This window comes from Panicum hallii, chromosome 6 (assembly GCF_002211085.1).
Source record: "Panicum hallii strain FIL2 chromosome 6, PHallii_v3.1, whole genome shotgun sequence".
In the NCBI taxonomy this organism is placed as follows: domain Eukaryota; kingdom Viridiplantae; phylum Streptophyta; class Magnoliopsida; order Poales; family Poaceae; genus Panicum; species Panicum hallii.
The window spans coordinates 23,128,018-23,150,521 of record NC_038047.1 but is presented as its reverse complement, the minus strand read 5'-3'; positions in this window follow the sequence as shown (position 1 = coordinate 23,150,521).

Here is a 22,504-nt window from a genome sequence, read left to right as displayed (position 1 = left end):
TTCCGTTTGCTGCACCATCACCTCGGCTAGATTAGGAGGTGGTGTTGTGGTTGATGAGAACCACTGGTTTGTTCTACCCAGAAGCCTTCCGGGGTTCCACGCGTGTCTCCAACCATCTGAAACAAAGGAGACGTCTGTTATTAATCACATGACCTTACTCCCAATTTCAGAAGATACATTATTCATATAAGCAATGCACATATTCCATTCAATCATCTCATTTCAGAACATCAAGATAAGGATCAAGAAGATAAAAAATGAAGCTTATATTACAACGTGGATGTTGATAGTTTTCCCTCATTACACAACCATAAGATCCATACACTGGCCATCTATGTTACAAAAAATGGCGCAAGGTCTAAGCAAACTACATACTATCTAAGGTATTGCACTCCTCACAGATTACAACTAAAAAGAAGTCGACGATTTAACAACTAGAAATTGTCGAAGTTGCCTACAGAAGACTGACTGCCAGAAGAAGAATGGTGGGGGCTAAGAACAGGGTCCCCATGCTCAGAATCAAGTTCTGAGACTCCCTCAATCTCCTCTGGATCTTCTTCTTCGGCTTCAGGTACTGCAGGTGCGACGGGAGGTACCGATGGCTGCTGCAGTTCTTCAAGTTGAGCCTGAGCATCATCAGCCGCAAGGATCAGATCATGGATTTGTTCCTGAAGAAACTCAATGATGGTGTTGCGCTGGGTGATTATATGATCACTCTCATTGATCTGATCTTCTCGGTGAAGGATGGTCCCATCCCGTGCTGCGATGATCTCATCCTTTTGAGTCACCAAAGCTCGAAGCTGATCAACTTGAGTATTTTGTCTATCAGCCTCTCTATAGTGACTTCGTGCGGCATTAATCAACTGACCCATTTCACGACGTAGGAGCAGTTGATAGTGATACTATACATTCATAAACCGCATCATTCCTTGAAGTGCTTCTTCTGGTGGACCTTCCAATCTATGACTTTCAGGGATGATTCTGAGATTCCATTCTGGCTCATTGGGATCTGTCATTGAGAATAAACCAATGGGCTGTCCTGCGACTTCCCTGGGATGCTAATTACAGAAATGATAGATTGCTTCCAGTGCTGCTCCTTCAATAGTATCAACTATTTGATAGCCCATCATGTTGATTTCAATGGGTTGCCATTGTGAGCAAAAAGGATGCTGAGGAATGGTCATTCTGACTCGAGCTCTGTGAACACCTTCTTCCTGATACTCAACAGCATCATATTGGGGAGGTTCCGTATAGTGGAATGACTGTAAGAATTCCCAAAGTAAACGAGGGAAACCCTCCAAGTGCAGGGCATTGGTATGGAGATGCCCTTCCAGATCCCAAAAGACATTAGAAGGGGCTGCCATCTGCAACAAGAATGCAAATGGTGAGATATGTTTACCTTGCTAGGAAGTCACAAGGTAAATGGAACGAGATGACTGATACTGACAACAGCAAGATCTAGAACCTGGATGAAAACTTAAGATTCTTGACCAACACTACCACAAGAACCCCATTAACCCATATTAAAGATAAACAACATACTACTCATCCTTTTCAAACTTAAACATACATTATATTCTTTTGTTTGTCAAGGAATTATGCATGCACGTACTATTCATTCTCTCAACCAAAAACAACTGCCGAATATCTTCGGACTTATGCAATTAGTTTCGGGGGCATAACACATACGTCTCTCCCTAATAACTAGCCGATAAATCCTACTCGTCCTAACCTCTTAATCGTGATTAGTATACCTGCAAAAGATCACAATATATATCTGTCGGTACACACAGATAGGGGTACCTCCTGCTAGGGTGTCCAGGCCCTGGGACTTCTTATAATCCACGCTCCCCCTCACCTCTAGGCCACGTGGCATACGGCCTCCGGGCCTGACAGCTGGGACCACGGTCTCCGGACCCTCCCCGACCTCCGTGAGGTCCGGGGCCTCTGCACACCCACGTGGGCGGGAGAGCTCTCGGGTAACCCCTGCGGACCCGGCCTCCCCTGGGAGGTCCGGGGCCGCCACGTGTGATGGCCAGACCATCACAGACCAGCCCGCTCCGGCCGGCCACGGGGGCCCCGGACCCCTCTTTCCCCCGGAAAGGGGTCCGGTGCCGCCATGTGCTGCCCGGTGGGAGGAGCGCGGCTGACCCCGCCGCGTGCCTGCGGCCTGAGGCCCCTTACGGGTCGCCTCCTCACCTACCCGCATTCAATGCGGTAGCTGAGTCGGGCGCGCCAAAGTCAAAAGGTGCGGCCTGCCACTGACACACGGGGCAGGTAAGCTGACACCACGGTAAGCCCGCCTGATCTGAAGGCGGCGCGTCGTATCACCGCGCACAGTGCGCGGACTGTGTACAGTCCCGTCACGGTGCTGCGCGCGTGACGATGGTCTGTAATAGGCGTGCTAAGGCTTGCGCTGTAACAGTGCGCATGGCACGAGCCAGCGCTGGCTCGCCCCCTGACTGGAGGTTCCATCCCAACAGTGACAGCACGGCTTCACTGTTGGGCAACGCTGACGCCGGACACTGTGCAAGACAAGGCTGTACACGGCCATATCCTGGCAGTAGATACGCACATCGACTTCTCGATCGAAAGGACTACGGAGAGGAGCTCGAGGAGATGACCTCTATATCTCTCGTAGAACAGCTCCTATTGGCCGGGCCCACCTGTCGGGGTCCCGCACGGTGTAAGCACTCCCCTTGCACTATAAAAGGGAGAGTGTACTCGTTAGAAGACAGGGTTCAACAATCAGAAACACAGCCAATACAACACCAAAGTGGACGTAGGGTATTACGCTCCGGCGGCCCGAACCACTCTAAATCTTCGTGTCCTTCCTGCGTTCATGGGTTCACTGATCTAGCGTTCCTAAGTCCCCACCAAACCCATCCTTAACTAGGATTAGGCGGGTGCTTTCCGCCACCCGGCTGGAGAATTCCTCCGACATTTGGCGCGCCAGATAGGGGGAGAGGGTTTGGTTTGCGCTCGGTCGACCTTCGCGACTTCAATGGCGCAGGAAAATGGTCACCATGACCTCCTGATCGGTGAAGAAGTGGCGTCGACGGCGCCACACGCCTCGCGCCATCCCGCCTCCAGAGTGGCTCCGCGTGCTGCTCCACCATGCGCAGCGGGGCGGGACTCCGTGGCCCAATCGGTGCTCCCACCGAGCGGGCCCCTCATGGCAGCCAGGGAGTTGCTCCGCAACCCCCATGGTGAAGCGGCGTCGCCAGACGCGCACAGACAATGGCGTGACGACGTCGACTGCCTCCTCAACCTGGCACAGGCTTCCCCAGGCTCAGCGGGGGGGTCTGTATCCAGGCAGCGCCGTCGCCAGGGCGGTGCATCCGGTTCTGTGCACTCACCATCAGTAAGGAGTGCACGGACTGTGGACCTCCGGGCAGAGCTCAACCGCAGGCATGCGGGAGAGGATGCCAGGATCTCCATCGAGCGAGCACGCAACCGACGGCTCAATATTGAGGGTCGGAACCTTGCGCCCGAGCTCGATGTGGCAGGGGCCAGGTCGCAGGGACTCCCCCAGGCACCGGTGTCGGGCGTGGGCTGCGCAGCGCTCACAGGCCACCTCCGTGCAGTCACCTGGCCGTCCAAGTTTCGGCCTCACCTGCCAGAAAAATATGACGGGTCCTCCAACCCGTCAGAGTTCCTGCAGGTCTACATCACCGCCATCACGGCGGCTGGGGGTAACGAAGCCGTCATGGCAAGTTACTTTCATGTAGCCTTGACCGGGCCGGCCCGGACCTGGCTCATGAACCTTACCCCGGGATCCATCCATTCCTGGGGAGAACTCTGCGCACAGTTCACTGCGAACTTCGCCAGTGCGTATCAGCAGCATGGCGTGGAGGCCCACCTCCATGCCGTGAAGCAACAACCCGGGGAAACCCTCCGGGCCTTCATTTCCCGCTTCACCAAGGTGCGTGGAACCATCCCACGTATCTCCGATGCATCTATTATCACGGCTTTCCGGCAGGGGGTCCGTGACGAGAAGATGCTAGAGAAGCTGGCGACCCACCAAGTGGAAGCTGTCACCACCCTGTTCGCTCTGGCGGACAAATGTGCCCGGGCTGCAGAAGGTCGTGCATGGCACACTGCAACCCAGGCAGGACCCGCTCAGACGAGCGGACCCAGCGACGCTGCCCCCGGCAGCGGCAAGAAGAAAAACAAGAAGAACCGTGGCTTCGACAAGTCACGGATCGGGGGTCCGGCCGTTGCGGCTGCAACAACCGGGGGCCAGAACTCCCGCGGCAAGCGCCCACGACAGCAGCGCACCGACCCCGGGTCATGCCCTGTTCATCCTGGGGCTCGCCACAGTGCCGCTGAGTGCCGCGAGATCCAGAAGCTCGCGGAACGCCTCAGCAAGAGGCGTGACCAAGCCTCCAAGGAAGGCTCCTCCCCTCCGCGGCGGTCCGGCAAGGAGAAGGCCTCTGATGCCGACGCTGCTGCGACAGAGAGGGAGTTGGGGTATCAAACCCCCAATAAAGACCTCAAGGGACTGTTCCAGCAATCCGATTCCAAGTCCGGCGGGGATGAGCACCGCAAAAAGCTGTACGTTATGTACGGTGGCAGTTCGGAGCTCGTCTCCCGACGGGACGTGAAGGCCCTTCGCCGGGAGGTCCTCTCGGTGAAACCAGGGGTGCCGAGGGCGGCGCCCCACCAGCGGTGGAAGGGCATCACCATCTCCTTTGGGCCATCCGACTGCCCAGAGAACATGGCGGGTGCAGGGGTGCTGCCGCTCATCACGGCACCCACCATCGCCAATGTTCGCCTTCACCATGTGCTGATTGACGGAGGCGCCGGCCTCAGCGTCATCAGCTATGCGGCGTTCAAGCACCTGCAGATCCCGGAGTCCAAGCTGGCTCCATCACACCCATTCTCAGGAGTGGGCCCCGATCCCGTGTACCCGGTAGGGACCATCACCTTACCGGTTACATTCGGGACGGAGGACAATTTCCGTACCGAGAACGTGCAGTTCGAGGTCGCGGAAGTTAACCTCCCCTTCAACGCCATCATCGGCAGACCGGCTCTGTACCGGTTCATGGCCGTTGCCCACTACGGGTACCTGGTCCTAAAGATGCCCTCTCCGGCGGGCGTCCTCACCGTCCAAAGCGATCGGGCCGCTGCTGTTGTAGCGGTCGAAAAGCTCCTTGCGCTAGCTACGGGGCTTACCCCTGCAGCTGGCACCCAGGGGTCCGACCCCTCGACCTCACGAGCCAAGGCCCTGGCCAAAGCACCGAAGGTCCGTCCGTCTAACACGGACGATGTTCCCGTGAAGACCGTCCAGGTCGGAGCGGAGACCTCCCAGACCACCCGCATCGGTGGCAACCTGGGAGAGAAATAGGAAAGCGCGCTCATCGCCTTCCTCCAGGCAAATGTTGACGTGTTCGCTTGGGAACCGTCATAGATGCCCGGGATCCCTAGGGAGGTGATTGAGCATCATCTGAAGATCCACCCCGACGCCAGGCCGGTCCGGCAGAAGCCACGTAAGCAGTCCATCGAGCGGCAAAACTTCATCCGTGAAGAGGTCCGCAAGCTGCTGCAGGCTGGCTTCATCGAGGAGGTCTACCATCCTGTATGGTTGGCCAACCCGGTTGTAGTCCCAAAGGCCAACGGGAAGCTTCGGATGTGCATCGACTACACCAATCTAAACAAGGCATGTCCAAAAGACCCTTATCCACTTCCGCGCATAGACCAGATTGTAGACTCCACCTCCGAGTGTGATTTGCTGTCCTTCATAGATGCCTATTCTGGTTTCCACCAAATCAAGATGGCTTGTGATGATAGGAAGCATACAGCTTTTGTAACAGTGGATGGACTTTATTGTTATATAGTGATGCCTTATGGGTTACTTAATGCTCTACCCACCTTTGCTCGAGCAATGAACATCACTCTAGGTGATTTGGTTAGAGATATAGTCGAGGTGTATGTTGATGACATCGTTGTCAAGACTAGAGAGTCGAATTCCCTCTTAGAAAACTTAGCTCAAGTCTTCGACAAGTTACGGGCGACCTCCACCAAGCTTAACCCCGAGAAGTGCGTCTTCGGCGTATCGGCGGGAAAGCTCCTTGGTTTCCTGGTCTCCCACCGGGGGATCGAGGCCAACCCGGACAAGGTCCGAGCGATCGAGGGAATGAGACCTCCTGCACGCCTCAAAGATGTACAGAGGTTGACGGGATCCCTTGCAGCCCTCAGCCGTTTCATTTCGAGGCTGGCGGAGAGGGCGCTTCCCTTCTTCAAGTTGATGAGGGGGTCCGGCCCGTTTGTATGGACCGAAGAGGCAGAACGTGCCTTCCAAGAGATGAAGCAGTACCTTACCTCCTTGCCGGTCCTGGTCGCTCCGGACCCAGGTGAGACACTGTTTCTTTATCTTGCAGCAACGACCGAAGTGATCAGCATGGTGCTGGTCACCGAGAGGTCCGAGTTTCCCTCGCAGGGGGCCCCTGTGGACCCCCCTGCGGGAGAAGGAGGTCCGGCCTCCTCCACTCCAGCAACCGGCCCTGCTTCGGAGGGTCCGGCCGGGTTCCGACCGGGAGAAGCTCTAAGCAGCTTGGGGGCCGAAGGGTCCCCAGCCCAAATTGAAGGATCCAGACCACCTGGCAGAGTCAGGACCGTCCAGAAGCCGGTCTACTACGTCAGTGAGGTCCTTCATGAGACAAAGGCTAGTATCCTGAAACGCATAAGCTCCTTTATGCTATACTTGTCGCGTCCAGGAAGCTCCGCCACTACTTTCAGGCCCACAAGATTGTGGTGGTGACCGCCTATCCATTGAGGGCCATCCTCCACAACTCCAACGCCACAGGCAACATCGCCAAGTGGGCTGCAGAGCTCGCGGGGTTCCAGCTCGACTTCCAGCCGCGTCACGCCGTCAAGAGCCAGATCCTTGCTGACTTCATCGCGGAATGGACGCCGGCACCAAGCGCCTCCGGGGGCCCGGACCAAGGGACGGACCCCCCGCGTCCGGAGGACAGGGCTCCGGTCTTCACCAGGCCTCACTGGACCCTTTTCTTTGACGGGTCCGCCCGCAGCAAGAGGGCCGGGGCTGGCGTAGTCCTCATCGACCCACGTGGCGAGCAGCTAAAGTACATGGTGCACCTTGATTTTGAGGCCACCAACAACATGGCGGAGTATGAGGCCTTAATCTTCGGACTTACGGCGGCTCTGTCCCTGGGGGTCCGAGAGCTCCTGGTCAAAGGGGACTCCCAACTCATCATCAAGCAAGTCCGGGGGGAGTGTTGCTGCAACAACCCCCAGCTCGCGGCCTACCTCATTCATGTGAAGAGGCTCGAGAAGGACTTCGTTATGCTGGAACTGCAACATGTTCCACGCGAAGGCAACACAGCAGCTGATGCACTCTCCGCGAGCGCATCAACCTAGGCACCCGTGCCTGAGGGCGTCTTCCAGAGACATCTGCTAAAGCCTTCCGCCCAACCTGCCGACCTGGGCGAAGGGGGTCGAACTAGCACCTCGAAGCTGGCGGTCCCGGCTGTGCTCCATCCGTGGAGCCCGCCAAGGGTCGTGTGCTCCCTTGAGGGTCCCGGAGACCTCGGGGAGCCATGCCCAGTTTCTCAGGAAGGTCACGATGCATGGATCTCTAAGGTCCGGGACTACCTGAAAGATAATTACCTTCCTGAAGATCAGGCATCTGCTGAGCGCATTGTCCGGATGGCTAAGCGATACACAGTGGTAGAAGGGGATCTCTACCGCCGTGGCGCCAACGGCGTCCTCATGCGGTGCATCACCCAGGAAGAGGGCCGTGACTTGCTTGCGGAGATCCATGGAGGTGAGTGCGGAAGTCATTCTTCATCCCGCACGCTGGTTGGTAAAGCTTTCCGGCATGGCTTTTACTGGCCGACAGCACTCCAGGATGCAGCTGAGTTGGTAAGGTCCTGCAAAGCGTGTCAGTTCCACGCAAAGCAAATACACACTCTAGCTCAGGCTCTGCAGATGATTCCTCCCTCTTGGCCCTTTGCGGTATGGGGGTTGGATATCTTGGGACCCTTCCCTAGGGCCGTTGGCGGGTACCGATACCTCTATGTCGCCATTGACAAGTTCACTAAGTGGCCGGAGGCAACCCCAGTGGTCAACATCACCAAGGCGTCAGCAACTGCTTTTCTCAGGTCAATTGTGTGCCGGTTCGGGGTCCCGAACCGCGTCATCACAGACAATGGGACCCAGTTCACGAGCCAGTACTTCCAGGAGTACTGTGAGGATATGGGCATTCAGCTCTGTTTCGCCTCAGTGGCGCACCCCAGGAGTAATGGCCAGGTTGAGCGGGCCAACGCTGAGATCCTCAGAGGGCTCAAGATCCGGACCTACTATGACCTTGAGAAGCATGGCGCAAGGTGGATTGAAGAACTCCCAAGTGTGTTATGGGGGAACCGGACCACACCTAGCCGGGCAATAGGGGAAACCCCTTTCTTCTTGGTTTACGGGGCCGAGGCGTGCCTTCCCCCGGAGATCACCATGGGCTCTCTGCGAGTCCAGTCTTTTGATGAGGGAATGCAGGAACAGGAGCGTCGCCAAGATGTGGACCTCGTCGACGAGCGCAGATGGCGAGCAGCAGTCCGAAACGCACGGTACAACCAAGCGCTCCGGCGCTACCACCAACGGTTTGTGCGCGGTAGGGAGCTCCGGGTCGGGGACCTAGTCCTAAGGCGGATCCTGAACCGAGAGGGTATGCACAAGCTCTCCCCCAGCTGGGAGGGGCCCTTCAAGGTGACAAAGGTGTGCCGACCCGGATCTGTTCGTTTGGCTGCGGAGGATGGAATGCCGCTACCCAATCCGTGGAACATTGAGCACCTCCGTAAGTTCTATCCATAGGACCCGATCGAGGGAGAATTTTTCCTTTGTAATTGGTAGCATCAACGTGCGGACCAGGGCGGTGGAGGTCCGCCCTCGTAAATCCGGTCCCTGGCGTACATCGCACAACTCTTCTGTACCAATTCATTAAGGGAAAGTTTGTTCTCGAATGCGTCCTTGAAATCTATACGATTCTACATTTTTTCGCTTCTTCATTACGCTAACCCCTCACATGTTTTCTGCGTCTGTGTCATGGCCAAGGTTCTTCTTAAGTTGCGTAGATACGTCCCTGCCCCGGACCTCTGTCACAAAGGAAAAAAGGAACCGGACTCCTGTTAACTGGCTTCAGGGAAACGCGCTCGCCCTTTGCTGGGGTCCAGGGTTGTGTAGCCGCTTAGCCTGGTTCCGTACCCTAAGCCTACACGCCTTGCCCTCCTAGGGTGAGCGCCGTTGCACCTCGAACCATGTACCAGGAGACCGGGACCCCTTTTTAGCCCTTAAACATGGGTCCTAGAGCTCTGACTCGCTACGCAACTTAGGAGGCCTCTGCTGGCCAGACCGGGAACCTGTGGGGACGTCTACTAAACGTCGATCCTAAGTCATGTGCAGGACCTCGGTTCTATGGCAGCTAGTCCCGACTTATCGCGACTACCTCCCAGGGGGCCAGGGGACCTCGGTGGACTCGAAAACACTTTCCGGACCGACAACCAGGAAAACAGCTAGGTTTTTTAGATAATATGCACAACATTACGAAGTTATTTTACAATAACAAAAATTATATTACAAAAGAAATAACAAAAAGATACTAGCACTACTGCTCTGGAGGTCCGGAGGCACTTCCACTCTCTGCAGGTTCGGGACGTCGCCGGAGGCGGGCCGCGACCAGGTCTACTGCCTCCTGGACTCCTTCCCGCGCAACGGCTGCCGTTGCCCGGAGGGGTCCGACCAGTACGGGAGTCAGCTGGACGCCAGGATCATGGCTCCGGAAGCTGGTGAGGATGTACTCCGCCATCTCCCGGGCAACTACTCGTCCTTCTGCCTCCAGGAGGTCCTGTAGGCCGGCCTCCGCATCTTGCAGCCGCCTGGCGGTGGAGTCCAGCAGATGGAGTGCGGCGCCGTATGGTGAAGAGGCCTCCGGCATCCAGATGGGGTTGGCCCCGAGCGCCTCTATCAGAGGGTTCACCGCGCCAACCCATCTTGTTAATCGGTTGGCGCCGGCGTGCTGCTCTGCCAGGAGCCCCTCCACCTTGGCCTCCCTCTCCTGGAGCGCTGCCTCGCGCTCCTGGAGCCTGTGGTACCCGGCTGCCAGCTCCTCCTCCACGGCCTCTTCCCGCTTCTGGAGCTCCTGCAGCCGGGCCACCTCCTCTGCCTCTCGGGCGGCCAGCTCTTCTTCTTTCTTCGCTGCCGCCATCACCTGTTCTGCGAGGGAGGCCTGTTGCGCCTCGGCCGTTGTAAACGCCTCCCTCGCCGCCTCCGCCAGCTCCCGGGCGGCCCGCTCCCTGGCCGTCGCCGCCTCCTTCAGCCTCTCCGCGACGATTTGCGCCTCGAGGGCATCCTTTTCCCGCCGGTTGGCTGCCTTCTCCCGCTCGAGCGCTGCTGCCTCTCGATAGCGCGCCTGCTCTAGCTCCTCCCGCAGGAGCTCGCGTCCCTGTGCGAGCTTGGCGCGCTCTTCGGCGTAGCGGGCGGAGACAGTCTTGATGCGGTCCCCCAGGCGGACCTCCCAGTCGGAGAGCCGCTGGCGCTCCGCCTCCAGCTTCTCCCACTCCCGGCGCATGCCAGCCTCTAGCTCCAGTTGAGCTTGTTGGCATTTGGCTATGAGCCGGGAGAGTGGGACCTCCGCTGTGCTCGGGAGGAGATACCTTCCCAGTACCACCTCCGGTTCCTCCTCCTCCGCTGGTGGGGCGGCGCTACTGGCGACTTCGGCGGCCTCCGGAGCCGCAGCCTCTGCTGCCTCCGGAGCCGCCACCTCCGCTGCCTCCGGTGCCGCCGTCGCCGCTGCCTCTGGCCCAGCAGCCTCCGCCGTAGCAGCGACCCCCTCAGCTGCCGGTTCGGCTGGGGAAGGCCCGACCTCGGCGCCCGGCGCTGTTGCCGGGGCCTCTGCCGCCACAGTGGGCCTGATCGCCTCCTCCTGGGGGGCGGCTTCTGGACGTGGTGGCATGGTAGCCTCCAGCTCCGGACCACTGGGTCCGGAGGCTTCTGGGGCTACTCCTGGCGGAGGCCCTGCTGGAGCCGATGCCGAGGACTCCGACGCTGGCTGGGGGCCGGCTCCCCCAATTGGAGCATTTGAAGGTTGCGGCCTGCTGTACCACCTGTTTGGTTAAGCACCGGAAGCCGTGGAAGGAAATGAAAAACCTTGATAAAACCACTTACGGGAAGTCGTACCACTCCCATCTGCCCCGGGCGGCCGGGGGGACCTTCCTCCCTGCCGAGGACCCCCCGGACCTCTGGGGGCCGTCCCCGACCTTTGAGCCTCCTGGCAGCGGCGTTGGGGACGGTGGTCTGGTCTCGGACGGAGGCGGTGGTGTCGCTGGCCGCGGCCCTGGTGGTGGTGGCGGAGGAGCCTGTTGTCCCGGCGGAGGCCGGTACTGTGATGGAGGTGGTGCAGCTCCGCTCTGTTTCTCCACCCCCGTTGTCTTCTGGCGCTTGGGCGCCGGCTCCCCCACCAAGGAGCCATCGCCTCGCTGGAGCCTCCGGGACTTGCTCCCTTCGGCTTGGCTGCGCCGCTCGGATGCCGCCCCCTGAGCTTCGCCGCTCCTTTGGGCCGGGGCCGCACCCGCACTGTCTTTCTGCCGGTGCTCTGACACCGGCGCTTTCTCTTTTCCCTTCCCGCCGGGGGCCGGACCACTGGGTCCCGGCTCCCCGGCACCTCCGCTGGGGCGTTGCTGGCGGTCCGGTGTGGCGCCAGGGATCTGGAGCCCGCGGTTGGGGTCGCCCCCCAGTTGCCGGACCGCCAGGCCGCCCTCGTCCAGGGTCGGAATCGAAGACAGGACCGATGACCGCAATGCCTGGTCCTCGCACAGGGCCTTGACCCCGCTCGGGAGGACCAGGGACTCCGGGATGAACGCCTCGCCGGTCATCGCCCGGACCGCTGCCTCCAGCTCCGCCCTGGTGAAGTCGCCACCGGGCCCGCGTGCGATCCTGCAGCAGTCGTTCAGCCCCGTGTACACGTAGGCCATCCAGGACCGCTGCTGCAGGGGCGCGATTCGCCGCTTCAAGAAGTCGCCCAGTACCATCATAGAAGTCAGGCCACTCCTTGCCAACTTCTTGATCCGGTACAACACTGGGTCGAGCTCCGCCGGTATTGTCGGCCTGGCCTTCCAGGTGCTCCGGTCGCTCTGGGGGCCCTCCGTTGGCAGCTCCAGGCGGTCATGAGGCTCGTCAGCCACGATGACCCAGCCTTCACGCCACTCCTCCCACTTGGAGCTGGAGAAAGCGGCGATGTAGGAGCCCGCCATCCCGTGCCGGAGCTGGAAGTAATAAGCGCCAATCTCGCCGCGTTTCTTCCCGGTCCCGACTAGGGAATAGAAATGTTTGAAGATGATGGTGCAGGGGCGCACCCCCACGAACATCTCCATGAAATGGGCGAAGACCGCCGCGAGAAGGACGGAGTGGGGGGTGAGATGATGAAGTTGGAGGCCGAACTCCTCCAGGAGTAGGAGGAAGAAGGAGGAGATCAGAGGAACCAACCCGCACATAATGTACGAATTGAAAAGGACGAATTCCCCCGCGGCAAGGTCGCGGAGGGGAGTCTCGCCGGCCCTAATCTTCCCGGCGTTTGCCGGCGCGGTCCACCCCAGAAGGCGCCGTACCGCATCCAGCTGTTCCCGGGTCTGGAAGCGGCGCGGGAAAGGAAGTGAGGCCATGGAGATTGTTGGGCAAGGATTGCGAAGGAACAAGGAAGAAAGAGGAGCCGGGCGTAAGGGGGCCGATCGCGAGAAGGGATGTGGAGACGAAGGGGCGCTACGGCGTCTGTTGTTGGCAAGAGCGAAAAGGTAGCCGTTTCCTTCGGAGCATACCTTTTATGCAAAAGGCTGCTCCCCCCTTAGCGTCCCGCGGCGACCGAGGGGAAGCCGAGCGGTCTCCAGCGCCGCCTTCCCCTACCCTCACACTCAATGACCGGTGGGCTCGGGTCCACCAGTCATTGGCGTGGGTGCTGGAGGATCGTGGGAAGGGCGGAATCCGAACCGCCCGAGCTGCGCGGCGGGATCGAATGAGACAAGAATCTGAACCGTCTGACGCGCACGGTGCGCGCGGAAGACGGGTCCCTCGGGGATCCCGCTACGGACGAAAGGACATCCGTGCCCTCGCCTGGCGGGAACGAGCTGTACACCCGGCGCGATGCTGGGATTTGGCCCCACCTGCGGGTTCATCCCTCTCCCGAGGTGGGCCCGGGGGCCTCTGTCGGTACACACAGATAGGGGTACCTCCTGCTAGGGTGTCCAGGCCCTGGGACTTCTTATAATCCACGCTCCCCCTTGCCTCTGGGCCACGTGGCATACGGCCTCCGGGCCTGACAGCTGGGACCACGGTCTCCGGACCCTCCCCGACCTCCGTGAGGTCCGGGGCCTCTGCATACCCACGTGGGCGGGAGAGCTCTCGGGTAACCCCTGCGGACCCGGCCTCCCCTGGGAGGTCCGGGGCCGCCACGTGTGATGGCCAGACCATCACAGGCCAGCCCGCTCCGGCCGGCCACGGGGGCCCCGGACCCCTCTTTCCCCCGGAAAGGGGTCCGGTGCCGCCATGTGCTGCCCGGCGGGAGGAGCGCGGCTGACCCCGCCGCGTGCCTGCGGCCTGAGGCCCCTTACGGGTCGCCTCCTCACCTACCCGCATTCAATGCGGTAGCTGAGTCGGGCGCGCCAAAGTCAAAAGGTGCGGCCTGCCACTGACACACGGGGCAGGTAAGCTGACACCACGGTAAGCCCGCCTGATCTGAAGGCGGCGCGTCGTATCACCGCGCACAGTGCGCAGACTGTGTACAGTCCCGTCACGGTGCTGCGCGCGTGACGATGGTCTGTAATAGGCGTGCTAAGGCTTGCGCTGTAACAGTGCGCATGGCACGAGCCAGCGCTGGCTCGCCCCCTGACTGGAGGTTCCATCCCAACAGTGACAGCACGGCTTCACTGTTGGGCAACGCTGACGCCGGACACTGTGCAAGACAAGGCTGTACACGGCCATATCCTGGCAGTAGATACGCACATCGACTTCTCGATCGAAAGGACTACGGAGAGGAGCTCGAGGAGATGACCTCTATATCTCTCGTAGAACAGCTCCTATTGGCCGGGCCCACCTGTCGGGGTCCCGCACGGTGTAAGCACTCCCCTTGCACTATAAAAGGGAGAGTGTACTCGTTAGAAGACAGGGTTCAACAATCAGAAACACAGCCAATACAACACCAAAGTGGACGTAGGGTATTACGCTCCGGCGGCCCGAACCACTCTAAATCTTCGTGTCCTTCCTGCGTTCATGGGTTCACTGATCTAGCGTTCCTAAGTCCCCACCAAACCCATCCTTAACTAGGATTAGGCGGGTGCTTTCCGCCACCCGGCTGGAGAATTCCTCCGACAATATCCAATGAACCTTTCATGCCAGCATGTCATGAAAGCGTCCCCAATCATTACTGTTCACTATAGAAACAGCATCTGTACCATTACCGCCGTACAGACAACGTTAACATACGTCATTAATAACGTATTCACGGGGGTACCGCAAAATGCGGGGGTATGAACAACGATCGCCATACCCTGTGCCGAACCATATACTCCCAATATAATCAACCAAAGTTGGTATATTGGCAGCATCTCAAGTAGGCCACTGCTTGAGAAACAGTGTTCGGTTCGCATCACCGACGGGAAGGCCAAGCTCCCTCAGTTGGCTGAGGATCCTTACCTTCTTACCTCACCATCAAAGATGTCGTTACAAGAAGTAAAGTTGGGTTGTGCATGAATTTAAGTTTCGACAGAAAAGTAATGCTGGTAGTTAGAGTTATATATATACTATAGCCACCTTTAATTTCCCTTAAACATCACCCTAGGGCTTTACGTACTAAGCACAACCTTAACGAATCCAACGTACTTTTGCAAAATACTTTGTTGATCAAATTTTATACCGAAAGTATTTTTAAGGCACTTCACATCTCCAGTGTACACTTGTTAGCTCTGATACCAGCGGTGGCAGAACCAACCCGAATTACACCGGCTTAAGTACGCGAGTCCACTCTTGAGGGCTCCAATGTGCTTCAAACGGTATAATCCTTTGGTCTGTCGGGTAACGTCCCGATAAACCACCGAATGCAGGATCAAACAAGGTACCCCGCACGAAGGCAAGTCCAGAGATACAAATGACATCACATTTTACATCACAGGCAGATATTTTCATGAGTATTCAAACGTGACATAAATTTTCCAAACTGAGGGAATTTATTACAAAACAACCATAAGTTTCAAGTCATGCAGCGGAGTTTAAAGTACGGCATTGTAAATGTCGTCAGTGAAGATGTCATGCTAGCCCTAGCATGACATCACTCGGAGGAATCTGCATTGGCCGGGGACGGGTCCCGCTCCACGGACCAACCATCAGGCAGAGGGTAGGGCCACGGTACAGGCAGAGTTGAGTCATCAGGAGGATTACCTAAACAAAGTTACAAGACAAGGCTGAGTATTCTAATACTCAGCAAGGCTTACCCGGTCATGGTATACTTAGCCATGTAACTAGACTTATGAAGGCTTACACAGGTTCTGGGTTTAGTTTTTAGCTGAAAAGCAATAAAGAGTAAATCCTTATTTCAACTTTTAGCTTTCAGATTTTAGTTGATAATCCATTCTAGGTAAGCACCTATAACTAAGCAAGCATGGTATAATCTTTGGTCAAACCTCTTTTTTTTTACAACCATATAATCTCTTGTTTCTCTATGTGACAAAGGGATCAAGCAGTCTCAATCTCTGTGAGAAACGGACGATTATGAATCGAATTTCAACCTTGCAAGGATAAACCTAACTCACACGCTTGGAACACCAAAGGATCGTTCCGAAGCAACCGTTTGCCTTTCATTCCGACTCGTGGACAGGTCCACCACAAGCGATTGCAGGACCATACGCACTTCCAAAGTGCAGGACGTACGCCTGTAGCGTGACTACATGTCCGTACTCCTGGTTGCCCTTGCAACACGTATTCCTACACGTCGAATCAAGTAACCAGAAGAAGCTAATACGAGTGGTGGGAGGTATGTCCACTCCTCGAGCCGATTGGTTACTAGGCTTGCCGCTTACCCAAAACTCACGGCATGTGGTTAGTACTTTCAAACGCTTAACCCCGATCACCACACACTGCGACCTTATCAAAATTCAACAACACAGACGGGGTATCATCTCAACCATGATACCTCATGTTCTTCCCGTCCGTCATCCTTATAGTGATTGCAGGAATGTAAACATTACAACTCCTATATCGCGCGAGTGACAGGAAATCACCCAACTTTTACCGGTCCTATTAGCATAGCGGCTATTCGAACTCAAGTGCTAATATTCAATACACTGGTTCTTAGAGAAATGCAACTAGGGTTTCTCATACAATTCCTATGAACGTAATGCATAGATAGATATAAATAGATATAGATTGCAGTGTAAATAAAATAGTGGGTTATGTCCGGGGCTTGCCTTCTTGCGCAGGGTTGGGGGCAGTAGGGTCAAGGTTTTCTGAACTTTGGTTCGGAGCTTCAGTTAGACCTTCAACGATGCTCTCGAGGTCTTCAGAAACTTCTACGGCTTGATCCGAGATTAGCTCGTAGTCACTGTCGGCAAGAGTAATCGGGTCTACTTGATATGCAAGGATATAAAATTAAGGGATGCACACTCTTTTATTTTATTTCACAGTAAAGTTGCAATTTAAAAAGTTAACACTCAAGAACTCATGAAACAAAAAGGGTTTTAGCCTTGAATCATCATTTATATATAACTTATGACTATAGCATTGAATTTACTGAAAACAGGAATTAGAATATTTTAAGACTAGATTCAAATCCTAATTTAAATTTAAATCCTGGGTCAATGAAAGTATAAAGTCTTGAAAATTTAGTCATAGATTAATTATCCACCTATTAAATCATGACAAAAAGATCTAATTAATTAAGCTTTAGTAGACATGCTAAGTTAATTCCATTACAATTCAAATTGAATTGCTCAAATTTAAAAGAATTCAAGCTACAAAACTATACTAGGTTTGAAAATTTTACACTAATTCCTATATAATCTATAGAAATTGTATACCAAAAATCATGACTAACAAAGTTAATATGTAGGGGCTATGTATATACTCCATTAGTTTAGATTTACAATAGATTCAAAAATATTTAGTTTCAAATCAAACTTACTTAATAAAAGTTGTAGAGTTTAAAATCTAGTTTCTAACAAAATTGGTTTGATAATTTTTGGAATTTACTACAATTTTCTATCAATTTTACAAGTTAACTGCATGGATCACATAAAATAACAAAAGTGTTTACACAGGGGTCCTTAACAGCACTGTTTCTCTGAGTCTTATGGTTTGCAAATAGCCCCCTGGGCTTTTGCTCCTTCTAACCCGAGATCCTTGACCAGAAACAGAAGAGGAGCAGAGAAGGGATGGCCGTGTTCCGGCGAGGAGGGTCGCCGGCGGCGAGGTCCGAGGGGAGGAGAGGACTCAGGAGCTCACGGCGGTCTAGAAGCACCAAGTGTCGAGGGCTGCGCTGACCAGGAATGTGGATCCCGACGCGAACCCGAGGTGGTGGCGGGGAGATCACTGTCGACGGCGAGGTTCCGGTGACTGGCGTCGGTGGAGGGGTAGCGCAAGAGCTTCAGCGGGTCGTGGGGAAGATGTTGATGCAAACAATTGGGAGTGTATGCATCGGATAAGAAGCAATCGACGAAGACAGTGGCGGCGGCGGTGAGGATGGATGCCGGCGAACGTCGGGAGAACGATGCAGGGCACTAGAGACCCCATGAAGTGGTCGTAGAGCTTCACGGTGATGATGTGGTGCTGGCTAGGGAGTCGTGGTGGCGGGGGAATGTTCGGAGTGAGCTGCCCACGGTGAGGCTGAAGGCGGCGACGGCGGCGCTTGTCGGAGACAGGACTCTGGCTGCAATTGGAGGGCAACAGGGGGTCAACAAGCATGAGCAAGGAACAGGGAAGCTCGCACGGGGGTTGGTGGGGGCGAGAGATGTTTGGTGGCGGCTGCCCACGGCGACCAGTGCTTCGCCGGAGGAAGAAAGCGGGCGGTGGAAGCAATTGGGGCTCGGGAGGCTTACGGCAGGTGAGCTAGCAATGCAAATGGAATGAGCACAGACTACCAGTGTTGCTAAGAAGAAGGGAGAGGAAGATAAGGCAAGTTTGCGCGGGAGTTATTGCGGCGGCGAGGTGGTGGCCGGCAGGTGCTCGGGGAAGCCGTGGCGCGCTCGGAGCAGGACAGCGGGGCGGGAATCGGAGCCGGGCTCGAGGAGAAGATGACGCGTGGGTAGAGGAGAAGCAGGAGGTGGACGGCGGCGGCCTGCACGACGGCGGCCAGGGGAGCTGCACCGGCGGCAGAGCAGGAGGAGCAGCGGAGCAGAGAAGCAGAGGGGGTTCAGAGGAAGAAGAAGAGAGGGAGGAGGTCCGGGGGACTGTTTTGTGAAAACCAAAAACTTCTGAGAAAAAGCCCAAAATGAAAGTTGTAGAGTTTTTCAAGCTCTACAATTTAGCTTTAGGGCTCAATTCAAAAACTCAAAGTTTACAGCATTACATGCTGAATTTTGAACAAAGTAGAATTTTGAATTACCCTTGTCCTTACCAAGGGGATTTGATCAAACTTTTGATATAATTGCAAATGTTTAAGAAATATCATAATGACTAGTACTTTTACAAGTAGGCCCTCAGGTAAACATGAAAGTTACTTTTATTCCACAGTTATTTTGCATAAAAGACCCTATGGCTTATGTTTATTTACAAATAGGCCCCTACTCTTACTTAAGGGCTTATTTTCCTTATGATAACATAAATGTAACACCTAATATTATATTTCTCCTAGGTTTCAAGGGTACCTTCCATTCCACCCATCTTACACTTAAAGGCCTATATTGTATAGAAATTACAAATATACCCCTAGCCCTTTGTACTACCCATATCAAACATGCCTATTTCACACTAGAGTCTAATGTATGTATTTCTTATTACCTGAATGTCACAACTCAGGACTCATGAACAGAACTATCCTACTCATGATCTTGAACTCGCAGCTGTCATCCATGCACTTAAGATTTGGAGACATCATCTGATGGGTATAAAGTGCCATATCTATACTGACCACAAAAGCCTCAAGTACATCTTCACGCAAGTAGATCTAAATATGAGGCAAAGACGCTGGCTAGAGCTTATCAAAGACTATGATCTGGAAGTACACTATCATCCAGAAAAGGCCAACGTCTTGGCGGATGCACTTAGTTGCAAGGCACATTGCTCTTGCTTGTCAGTAGAGGCTTTTAATGAAACGCTTTGTTGGGAGATGAGGAATCTCAATCTTGAGATCATTCCTCAAGGCAGCCTGAATCATCTCTCAATTGAAGCTACACTTTGGAATAACATTGTTCTGGTACAACAGCGTAGCAAAGGGGTCAGAATCATTAAGCAGAAGTTGGCACAAGGAGAAGGAAAGTACAAATGCTTTCGAATAGATCACGAAGAGGTTCTATGGTTCAACGAATGTGTCGTTGTACCCAAGGACCATAAGCTTCGGAAGCAGATATTGGATGAGGCCCATCTGTCCAAATTCTCTATACACCCTAGTAGTACTAAGATGTACCAGGATCTGAAACAGAACTTTTGGTGGACTCGTATGAAATGAGAAATTGCAAAGTATGTCTTAGAGTGTGATATTTGTCAAAGAGTTAAGGCCAGTCATTTAAGGACTGCTGGTATTCTTCAACCTCTACCCATTCCTTCTTGGAAGTGGGAAGATATCAGCATGGATTTTATCATTGGCTTACCCAACACCTCTCTAAGGCATGACTCTATTTGGGTAATCATTGATCGATTAACCAAGACTGCCCATTTCCTTCCCGTGCATACTACGTATAATGCCAAAAAATATGCCGAGATCTATTTAGATCAAATCATTCGTCTTCATGGAGTGCCCATGATAATCATTTCTGATCATGGAGCACAATTCATCGCTCGGTTCTAGGAGCAACTTCAATATGCTCTTGGAACTAAGTTAGTCCGAAGCTCCGCATATGTCACACCCGATTTATAAAGACATAAACCGAGCAATCATATATGCGCCAGGATCAAGTCACGCATATATACAACAGAATTATCAAGATATCACAACACATATCATGAAATAAAAGCGTATAAATAGTAAATGAATATCTTTATTACAACTAAATCAAGAATCAGTTCAAGGGGTGCGGAAGCATAAAATAGATACATGAAGAGCAGGGCGCCACAGGGACGTCAGCTGGGAGACAAACGCCTAGAAATCGTCAAGTCCGCTGATGTAGTCCTCCACGTCACCTGGTATTGAGCAGCAGTCGAAGATATCCCAAAGAGAACAGAAGAGTAGAGAGGGCAAGTGTGAGTGTACAACTTGTACTCAACAAGTATAACACGAATTATGAGGCTCTACGGTTAGCTGACTCAACTGCATTAGCTTTTAGTTTTGGCAAATTTTATTAAAACTATTTACTACAAGTGGATGAATTACCATAACCCAAATTACATAAATAAATAATTAAAATTTATCATAAGTCTACTGGAAACCAAACCAAACCATCAAAGATACACCCCACTAATCAGACGGAGGATCTGGGCCGCTCATGACCGTGAGCACGGCTAGTATACCAGTTTTACACTCTCGAGAGGTTGCACAACTTTACCCACAAGTCGTGAGCTACACTAGTTGTTCATCACACTTCCTTAGGTGAGATGACTAGCAAGCGCACTACGAGACCGTTACAAAGGACCACGTCAGTAAGGTGTAACCGCTAAGGTTTCTGGATCAGCGACGATGGGGCCCACCTCACGGGGGTACAAGCACACAGCACAGACCAAGCCGGAGGAGCAGGGACCATTGAAGCTTACCACCCCTCTTGCGCCGCAGGTAAGTTACTCCCAAACCAAAATGACCTAATTAGTAAGTCAAGACCATCCCATTCCAGTCTTGTGGTTGCGCGGTTGTCCCAGGTTGTCGCTCTATGAACCGATCCTTAGGGAGAGTGGCCAACCAAGCACTAAGCACCAGGCTGGCCCCCATAAACCAAGTTTCTAATAAAATATATTTTAACAAGACGTGAGCCGCTCAAGCACACATCACAGAGGGCCACTCTCAGAATCATGTTGCATATATCATTAATCAAATTTAATTAAAAAGGACCATAATGTGAGAGCACAGCACCTAGCACAACTAACCAAAATGCAACCCAAGGTGTTTATATAAAGGATAAAAGTGTCTAGGAAATCCTTATAGGCATACAGTATTAAAATGCAGTATGAAATTGTATTTAAAAGTGATAGGATGTTCATGTTATACTTGCCTTCCTCAAAGTTCTCCTGATGCTGCTCAAAGGGCTCTAAAGAAGGTGGCTCCTGGTACTCCTCCGGTAGCTCAACGTCTACTCACGATCGAAACGTCCAAGCATGGTCCACATAAGCACATACATGCAAACAAGGGCAAAAGATAAGAAACAGTACAACAATACAATAAAACAGCACACAAAACTGAGCTAAAGCTATTGTACGCGTTACAATGATCGCGTGAGCATGAAAATCACCTAGAATGGAGCTAAGATGCGAAAACTAGGGCTAAAATAAGCTCTAGGGACTTTTCTGTAAGAAAACATAAGGTTCTAGGGATTTCTGCGCAAAGACCGAGGGCCTAAACCTAATTAAACTATAGACACAAGGTCTAACACACTAAAACTCAAGGGTTGGATGGCGGACCCAAAATCTAGAAAGCTCAGGGGCTCCACTGGAATTACTTTTGAACTGGGTTGGACCGCGGGTTGATTCCAAAGAAACTCAGGGTCTCTTTAGCAAAGCTGCCAGAGCGAAGGGGTACCTTCTAATCTGGACCGTCGGATCTGGATCGGACGGTTTGGACGCGTTTCGGTTCGGACGGTCCGATCGGAACGGCGGGGGTCCAGACGGTCCGATCTGGACGGCGAAAACGGACGGTCCGATCTGAAAGATGGAATCGGGTCCGTTGGATCTAGATCGAAGGGCTGGGATTGAAGGGGTACGCAATCTAATCTCGACCGCGGGCTTAGGATCTGACGGCTCAGGTTGGGTCGGGGAGCGCGGGCAGCGGCAGAAGACGCCGGCGACCAAAACCCGCGGCGGCGCGGCTCAGGGTTCACCGGAGTTCCATCAAAATCGATGCTCCGAGGGTCAAATCGACCCGTGTTTGGGTCTGTCGTGATCAGCGTGGCATGTGTGATCCACCTGGGGCACTTGCAGGCCTCGGAGGTGCTTGGGGATACGGTTGCGATGGCGGAGGCAGGTCTGTGCGGCGGCGCACGCCGGCGCGCGGCGTTCCGACCTAAGCAAGGGCTAAGGTTTACGATATCTAGCGCCAAAAGGACCAGGGGGACATGCTGATGCTCACCGAGGGCTTGGATTGACCGAAGAGGCAGCGCAAGGTGATTGGCGGCGAGGTCCGAGCGGCGGTGACGGGCGGCGCTCGTGGGGAGGGCTG